Source organism: Arachis ipaensis, chromosome B6 (genome assembly GCF_059453495.1).
Source record: "Arachis ipaensis isolate K30076 ecotype BB chromosome B6, ASM5945349v1, whole genome shotgun sequence".
Lineage (NCBI taxonomy): Eukaryota > Viridiplantae > Streptophyta > Magnoliopsida > Fabales > Fabaceae > Arachis > Arachis ipaensis.
In genome coordinates this window covers 8,708,671-8,718,146 of record NC_142441.1, presented here as the reverse complement: position 1 = coordinate 8,718,146, position 9,476 = coordinate 8,708,671, and the positions used below count along the sequence as shown (strand labels likewise).

At 35.0% G+C, this 9,476-nt stretch overlaps 1 pseudogene; it reads left to right on the top strand.

The window, feature by feature from the left end:
- The first annotated feature begins 8,546 nt into the window (after positions 1-8,546).
- LOC148554549 (protein FAR-RED IMPAIRED RESPONSE 1-like) lies at positions 8,547-9,476 on the top strand (annotated as a pseudogene).

Genomic DNA, 9,476 nt, shown 5'->3' with positions numbered 1-9,476 from the left:
AATTTCTAATGCAATTTTGTAAATTTTTCGTTTTTTTTTTTTTTGGCCATCACTGTTGCTACTTGATTGCTACCCATCTTTGAATTTCTTTTCATTTCCACGTGATCGTGTATTTAATGGATGATTCTTTCTTTTGGCATCTGGACAAAGAAAAATCGAAAAGGACTTGTAATTATGGAGGAATCTCTCCATGCGTGTCCTAACAATACTTGCTGCTCACTATATAAAACGTCGAAATTTTATTTCCCTCACATAAAAGATAAACACAGATATAGCACAAGTATCAATCATAAATGTAATCATTTTCATGAGAAAAGTTGTTACATCTTATTTGGTCTTTATGCCGTAAAGAATTTGGATAATTTATTTATAATCTAGATAACAGAAATTAGAACGTTTTATTTAAGTTTTATGGTTAGATACTTGGGCCAACTTCTACTACTACTACTACCATTTCCCCCTTCTTTTTTGTGTAAAAATTTCGCCTAAATAGCATACTAAGCATGCATTAGGAGTACAGTATATGGACTTATAATTATAACAAGTATTTTTTTTTTATTATTGAAGAATATTGAAATATACAATAGGAGATTATTTAAAATAATATTGCATCGCAAAATGCCCAATTCATGAGATGGAATTATGAAAAGCAGGAAGCGAAAGGATTCAATTCCAAGAAGCACCTTTATTCGTCAATCTTGTAATGAAAAGAGCAATCAAACGAATAAAGTATTCACTATCTCTTTTTGAGCACCTTTTTAAAATTCATATTTAAAGTTAATGCAACAAAGATAATGAACCAAACTTTAAGCCTTTGGCATCTCAAACACATCGCAATCTACATATATATGCATCCACGACCACCAACTGATAGATTAACCAAACTTTAGAAAGAAACATCAACGATCGTGAATGTCTTATTCGCCTAAAATTAAATAACCTGGAAAAAAAATTAGATTGTGTGATTATTAGGCTGATATGCCACTAATCCACTTTAATAAGAGTAGCCACTCGTTGAATATTAAATCCAAAAATGAACCAATTGACATTGTTTTCTTCCCACTAATTTTCCGTTGAATATTATTTAATTTAGTTGGTTCTTTTGCGGCAAACTAGTACTAATACTGGCCAATAGCCATACAAATGCAAGTTGCACACTAAGAAACAAGAGGGTACAGTATAAATTAAATAAATGTTAAATGTATGTGAAAGCTAAGAAAGTGTTCACATTTAAATTAATTATTTACTGTCCTTTGGATAAACCTTAGGTTTCTCCCATTAGCTACTAAAAAGATACGAGAAATCAAGGATTATTGTGAGTGGGAAAAATATAAAAAATAAATAAAAAGAATAGAAAAGATTTTTCAAACAACACAACTTGCATTTGCTAGTGAAACAAGATTAGGATGGAAGCAATGCAATTTGATTATTATGTTACTTTTGGAAAGCACAATAAATTAGGCAGCCGCATTAATGAATTCAAACATTCTTTTAGAAGTCATAATCAACTACCAATGCTACCCCACAAACTCCATCCTAAGCATCCATGATAGATTGCTATATATTCTTGAAAATATGTGATTTAAGAACAAAGACAATTATTTATTTTGAAGTTTAAAATATAATTCAAAACATGTATATTGAGAAAGACAGCTTTATATACCCAAGTATTGAAGCATGAAGTAGTGGTGTCACAAATGCACATAGTGGTTTTCATATCTGTACAAATTGCTAATGTCCATCAAATCATTAATCCAATTGGACTATACTAAGAAATATGTTATGGACAACAACTGGAATTATTGTATCTTCATTAAACCAACTCCTGTTCTACCCTTATTGCTGATAATAATAATTTAAAAACCAAAATAAATAATTATGAGAGCCTGAAAGTGAGTTGACAAATAAATAATGGAGGAGTAGGGAACATTGAGAGGGTGCATCCTAAGACCTAATGCATGAAGACAAACATTTATCTTGAAGAGTGAAAAGTAAGTAGTTAGAAATCGAAACAAAAGTATAGTTCCAAATTATAACAAGCCAAGAACTACGTGCTCAGGTAGAGGTACCTAGCTATATAAGAAAAAATAATAAGCATCTAATTGTGGGAACCTATGATGCAGGTTATCATCCTACAATACAATGCATTCCTAATATCACACACTGAAATTCGTTATTTGTTTTTGTTATTGGAATTTATTTTTATTGAATTTAGCAATGTATACATAATGGAAATGGATGAGAAAGTGCATAAAGCAAAGGAAAAGCATGGGAACAAATATCATATAGTAGCACGATGTTGGATTCAGATTCTCCAAATTAATCAAATAATACGGCATGTTTATCAGAGAGCCCAATGATGTGACTCATTATTCTTGCACCAACTAAACTTTTACTCCTGCTCCCTTGGTGCTATTGGCCTATTGGGATAGGTGGATTATTATCTTCAAATATACTCTTCCTATGCTAATAACCTTACCAACACAAGTAAAAAAAATATGGTGAATGCTATGATCCCTAAAATATGATGTTTATTTATTAAAAAGAGTTAAAAATTAATATTTAATTTAAAAGATATAAAAATAAATAATTTTTAAAAATTCAAAATTTACTATACAAAAAGAAAGTTAGACAAAATTTAAGCACCAAGTCATAGACACCATAAAATTGACCTTATACATATCAAATATGGATATCTTTTCAATTTGAAAAAGCGTTTTCATCTTTCTCGGTTCTACATACTATGGAAGCCGTGACACACCCTTAGATGTTTTTCTATCTCAAGACGCATTTTAGGTTAGCGTTTTTACTATGACATGCTAAAAAATGACGCCTAAATAAACTGGTTTAAAAAGAATAAAATATTTTTTTTAATAAGTTTTTCACGAAAAAAAAATAGAAAATAATGATTGACAAACTATAAATCAAAAGAAGAGAGCTGAGCTTTTTTTTTTTTTTTTGAAAAAGTCTAAAAAGTCAGTATTTTTATTAAAATTTAATCAGCACTTAACCATTAAAAGAAAAAAAAATAATTTTACATTATTAAATGTAATTTCACACTATTAAAAATATTAATAATGATTAATTAATAAGTACAAATTACAAATTTTGCTAGTCCTCTAGTATTCTTCTTTTTTCTTTTGGGTCAGATAAATTGGTCAGTCACATTTTTAGACACTATATCATAAATTTCGCACATTACACATTTATACATTAAAGATTTTTAAGGATTTCTATCTATTATATGGTCTCAACCAAATGTCATATCGAAATGTGATGAATTGTCACTATGCCAAAGCCTCGACCACAGCCCGCTTGTGTTCATTGTGATCGGCTACAACTGCAATAGTGCTACAGGCCTATATTTGGGTAACATCTTTAAGGACAATATCGAAAAAGTAAATGGGCTGACCCAAATAATTGAATCATAGGCTTTGAACCAAATAAATAGTTTCAACCCAAAAATGGAACCAAAAGAATCCCAAAAGAGGAAGCCGAAATATAAAGAATTAGATAGTTATTCACCAACCAACTTGAGTTGATTAAGTAATTAGTTTATTTGTTTGTTTAAATAAATATCAGAAATTCGAATCTCGCTTTGTATATAAACTAACCCACGTTAAAAAATACATGTGAAAAAAAAAAATCCTTGACCAAAAAAAGAAAGATAATCACTTGCAAGTTGCAACTAGTTAAGTAAATTACGGTAACGAATCACAATGGCCTGAGCCGAAAGTAACGCATTTGGAATCAGAGTAATTAACCCAACAAAACTACATAAGTATCTGATTAGTGATTACAGAATTTATCAATCCTAAAAGAAAAAGATCGGAAGGAAAAATTATTCGTATTTTTGTTTCTAGAAGGAAAGCTAATCAATTAGCTTCGCTCTCAGAACAGCAAAATTCTCTCTCCACCGGCCCACCCACAATTAAACTAACACAAATTCTGTTTCCACTTAACTAAATTCCTTCTGATATTTTAAAAAATAAACAGAATAATATCGCATTTGCAATTTAAAAAAATGACAGTAAAAGAATAAGCCTATAAAATAGGTATTATAAAAAAAAGGAGTAGTCAGTTAAAAGTTAAAACTAAAATATCTTTACAACTTGAAATAAGTTATATATATATATATATATATATATATACCAGCAGTAAACAAAAAATATATAATTTATTAATTCACAAATATTACACTTAACTATTTGTATTAATTAACCAATATACATATACAATTGAAGAAAACAAGTGATAATATTGTTAGCCAAAGAGGAAAAAAAATAATAAATAGGTCTTAAAAATATTTTACGATAAATTTATAAGTTTTCATAAAAAAATTAACATATCAAGCAATTTTTTTTAAAAAATGTGTTATATAGATTTACAAAAAAATAATGGTAAATAAGTTTTAAAAAAATTAAAATACATAATTTATATAAATTTCTGAAAAATTAAAATATTGGCCACAATTTCTCCTGTATTTCAATCTTTCTTAGAATTTATTTAGTATTTTGTTAAAAGATTCATAAATCTATGGCAAAATTCATGACATGTTATTTTATCATTTTAAAGACCTATCACTCTAAGAAAATGGCAATGAATAATGACCACAAAGCGGCACCATTCATTTTCTAAAAGAGATATTAAAGGAGTAAATTTATATGTAATTATTTTTGTGTGAAGTTGATAACTGAAAATTATTAAATAATAATTTAAATAAATATATTAAATAATCTAAGATCAATAATTTTTAACAATTAATTTTATATGAACAAAGTTAAATGTGAGTGTTCACCTATGTTAAAATAAAGAATAAATAATTATTTTGGTATTTAAAAGATTTAATTTTTGACAAAACGATTTTTTAACATTTATTTTTAACAAAATAATCTCTAAAAAATATATTTTATTCGATAAAATGATCCAAATGTTTGGTTGATAGATTATTTATCCAGTCTAACAGTTAAATTTTTTATAAAAGTACTAATTTATCTTTATCTTATTCTATAAAATTACTAATTTACTTCTATCTTATTATCATTATCTATCCGTAGTTTACTTTCTCCATCACTCCCATCCAATCACACTCCACAAACTCTAAATTACTCTCTCATTCACCATTCATAGTGTCTCACGCTCTTGTTCTGCCTTTCACGATTAATCACACCTGGACATTTGATGTCTACTATTCTCTGTGCTTGGAGTTTTGCCGTCCACAATTTCGTATGCCTAGAGCTTTGCTGTTCATGATTCCCCGCATTTGGAGCTTTGTTGTTCGCAATTCACTAAGCTTGGAGTTAGGGGTGGCAACATGCACTCTACTCGCGGATACCCAACTCGACTCCATTCGATTGGGTAGGGTGTGTGTTGAGCCTCAACTCTACTCGACCAACCCGCACCCTATACACGTATATGTTAATGTTATATACTTATATAAAAATTTGTTTCAAGTGAATATTGTGTTTGATAAAAAAAAATTTTAATCTAAAAATATCTTTTTTTTTATTTTTTAACGTGTTTAGCAAATTTTTACTAGTAAAAATAAAAGCACTAGAAAAATTAAAAAACAAAACATCTTTTTTGAGAAGTTGTAATTTACATCTTTTTTTAAAAGATCTTTTTTTCTTAAAAAAAAGATGTTTTTCATATAATAAATAAACAAAAAAATACTTTTATATTGTTATACCCAAATATAATTGATAGATAAAAATATATTTTTTACATGAGATACCCAAACATAAAATTACTTTTACTTTTTCATAAAATCTTTTAAAAAAAGATAACTCGAAAAAAGATCTTTTCTTAGAAGGTCACCCAAACAAGTCCATTGAACGAAAGACCTCTCACTAAATACAAAAGATCCTTAGCCACTAAAAGAAGATCATTAATTGATCATTTAATACTTTTTCTTTTACATAAAAGTCAATTCTATTTTAAATTATCATCAAGTTATATAATAATCTTGCATCTTTTTTGTAACCTGCGGGTAGGGTCGAGTACTCGCCGGTTAAGAATGGGTAGGGTTAGGGGGTAGAGTAGGGTTGAGTTTATATAAAAATATCAACCCGCGGATAGGATTAGAGTTGGCTCCAAATCCTACTCTATCCATTGCCATCCCAAGATCCACCATCCACGATTCATCGCGTCTCAATCTCTGCCGTCTCTTATCTCCCTGAACATCGCTGCCTTTGTTGCACTAGTGTCATGGTTGATCCACTATTCGCTCTTTCAAGTTATGTGATGTTTTGTTCTCTTTTTTAATCTTCTCTTTCGTAGTACTATTTTCTGCTTTTATGTTTTTTGGACGTTTCTTCGGTGGGAAAGTATATTCAAGACCTTGATGGACTAGGTAATGAAATCAATTATCGGAAAAGATTGGGGTCGGTTCACAAATAAGCAAAAGTAAAGGTTAGGGATGAAATTCAAAAAAAAAAAAAGAAAAAGAGGGGGAGGAGACGAGAATCCGGTACTAAATCAAAGCCCAAAACTCCATTAATAGGTAGGTGAAAGCTGTGTTGGGGTCAGTGTGAAGCTTCGTTTGGTCGACCTGCACGGAGATGATGGTCCACGGTGGAGGAGAACGCAGGATTTAACGGCGCGGAAGCACAGATCGAGATCTGGCCGTCTTGAGGTTCACACTAAGGGAAGGGAATTGACCACACACGACAACGAGATTCATAGGTACGCTTTCTCTGTGTCATTGAGTTATTTACCGTCCGATAATGTCGGGGGAGGTATGCGCAGAAATATATTTCAATTGGGGGTCGTGCCTCCCGTGTCCCCAACAGTTATAACCCTTTGATGTTTTGAGGTTGCCGTTTAGAACGACACATAGCTGAATTAGATTTGTTACTTTTTAAATTCTGTCCCGAATTACAGTTGAATGAGTTTTAGTTGGACTCTGCATGTTACGGGATTATTTTAGAATGTCTGGGATTATAGCTATGTATTCGTAGTTATGATTGATAACGCTGATGTTCTGCTTGCTTACTGCGATTTTTGAACTGTGACAGTCGAATGGATTTGTGGAGCGAAACTATGAGTTTTCATATAATTTTGACCGAGTACATGCATCGCAGGTGTGTTTGTTGCTCATTTTATGAATTTTTGTCCACCGGTTTATGTTAATGTGGCCCACCGCCTGTTGTCACACATGCCGCATATTGTTCGTTGCAGAATGCGGATGATGGGATGAGCGACAAAACCGTGCCGGTAGAGGAAGTAGAAGCGATGTATTCGTCCACCACAGATGCAGACATAGATGCAGAGCAGCAGTGAGGATTGTTGACGGGATAGGGTCCTTCGGTGCAATTGAATTTTCTTCCCTGACAGTCAAGGACGTCCTTACGACGGAGTTCACAAGCCTACAGGCAGCTTATGACTACTACAACGAATACGGTCGCAGCAAGGGATTCTCGGTCAGGAGGTCCAAGGTGGGTCGCAGAACAAAGCAGGGGGCGGAGGGCGAAATCATTTGGCAGATATTTGTGTGCTCGGGGGAAGGAGAGCGAGACGGAAAACACATGCAGCGGGAAGACAGGAAGATGGATCCTCGACCAATCACGCGGTGCGGGTGTGAAGCCCGGATTAAGGCCCACGTTGATGATGCCAGCGGGCAATGGTTTGTTGAACAATTCTGCGATAACCATAATCATCCCATGCTGGATGCGAGGTTTAGGGTCTGTCGCGGTCACACAGAGCAGTCAAGGAAGGTGATTTGCACCAAATCAATTCCATGAGAAAATCTGGGTTGCGGGTGCCGACAATTTTCCGCGCCTTTGCCAATCAGTCAGGGGGATTCGAGACTGTTGGGTTCGAGATAAAGGATTATATATAATGCGATAGAGAAGCAAAGGCGGGCTAGCGTGACAGATGCTGAGGCCGCGTTGAAGTTCTTAGGAACTTTAAGGACCACTGATTCTGGGATGTTCTGGAGGTACTTGCTGGATATTGACAAGAGGCTAGAAAATCTCTTCTGGTGCGATGGTACAAGTCGTTATGACTACAGCGTGTTCGGGGATGTCCTGGGTTTTGATGCAACGTACGGTCATAACAAATACAAGTGCCCTTTGGTAATATTCTCAGGGGTGGACCATCATATGAGGACGGTGGTGTTCGGCTGCGCCATCTTGTGCAACGAGAGCGAAGGAAGCTATGTGTGGTTGTTGCGGTCATTTCTTGAGGCAATGAAAGGAAAACAGCCGAAATCTGTCATCACGGACGGGGACTTCACCATGAAGAATGCGGTTAGTACAGTTTTCTCTGGTGCACATCACAGTTTGTGTAGCTGGCATTTGTTAAGGAACGCCACTGCTAGAGTTGGACGGCCGGGTTTTCTTAGGAAATTCTGTCTATGCTTGATGGGAGATCTAGAGGTTGACGAATTTGAGAGAATATGGACGGATAGCGTGGCAGAGCACGGGTTGAAGGATCATATGTGGATAGCGGACATGTATGAAAAGAAGCATTCATGGTCTAATGCGCATATCCGGGGGAAATTTTTTGCAGGACTGAAGAATACATCGAGGTGCGAAGCTTTGAATATGAAGCTTGGGAAATTTATACACAATGGGTACAATCTGAGGGAGTTTGTGGAGCACTTCCAACTCTATCTGAAATTCATGAGGAGAAGAAAACTAGTGGCAGACTACAAGTCTGCGTACGGCGAGCCTGTTGTAAAAACGAAACTCGAAGCCATTGAGCAATTCGCTGCGACGGTTTATACAAGAGAGGTTTTCGAACTGTTTCGGGAGGTGCTGATGCTAGCCAGCAATGTGAGAGTTGTGTCCAACAAGAGTACGAGCGCTTGTGTTTTGTTCAAGGTTGCAATGTACTGCAAGCAGAGATCATGGGCCGTGTCGTGGGCCGAGGAAGACGACAAATTCAGCTGTTCTTGTCAGTGAATGGAGTCGTTCGAGCTTCCTTGTGTCCACATGGTTGGGGTTCTAGTTTATTTGAACATGATGGCTATCCCCAAAAGCCTAATACTTGATTGGTGGACAAAGAGGGCAAAGCAGCCGCGTGCACCCAGCGACGGAGTACGTGTTGGGGAGATCCCAGACGCGACATACATGAGCATGCATGCAGCGATGCTGGATGATTGCAGGGAGCTGGTGAGCTTGTCTTGACGGATCTTCGAGGACTACGTGGACGTGAAAACAAGGTTGGTAAAGGAGTGCCAATCCCTGCGAGACAAACATCGCCAAAGGCTGGGTGTTGCTGAGGAGGTCAGCAGGGTGTCTGTTCGGGACCCGTTGCGGACAAGGTACAAAGGGTGCGGTCGAAGAGTTGTCTCCTCCCGGGATAAATTTTGCCGTGTTCAGAGGTGTCGATTGCGTGGAAAGGGCGGGCACAATTTCCGCAAGTGTCAACAATCAAGTATATGGGAAAACATCGATAGTTTTGAGGCTGGCGCGGCTTACGATAGCATGGAAGCAGGAGAAGGAGGTGAGGACTATTACGAATTTGAGTGA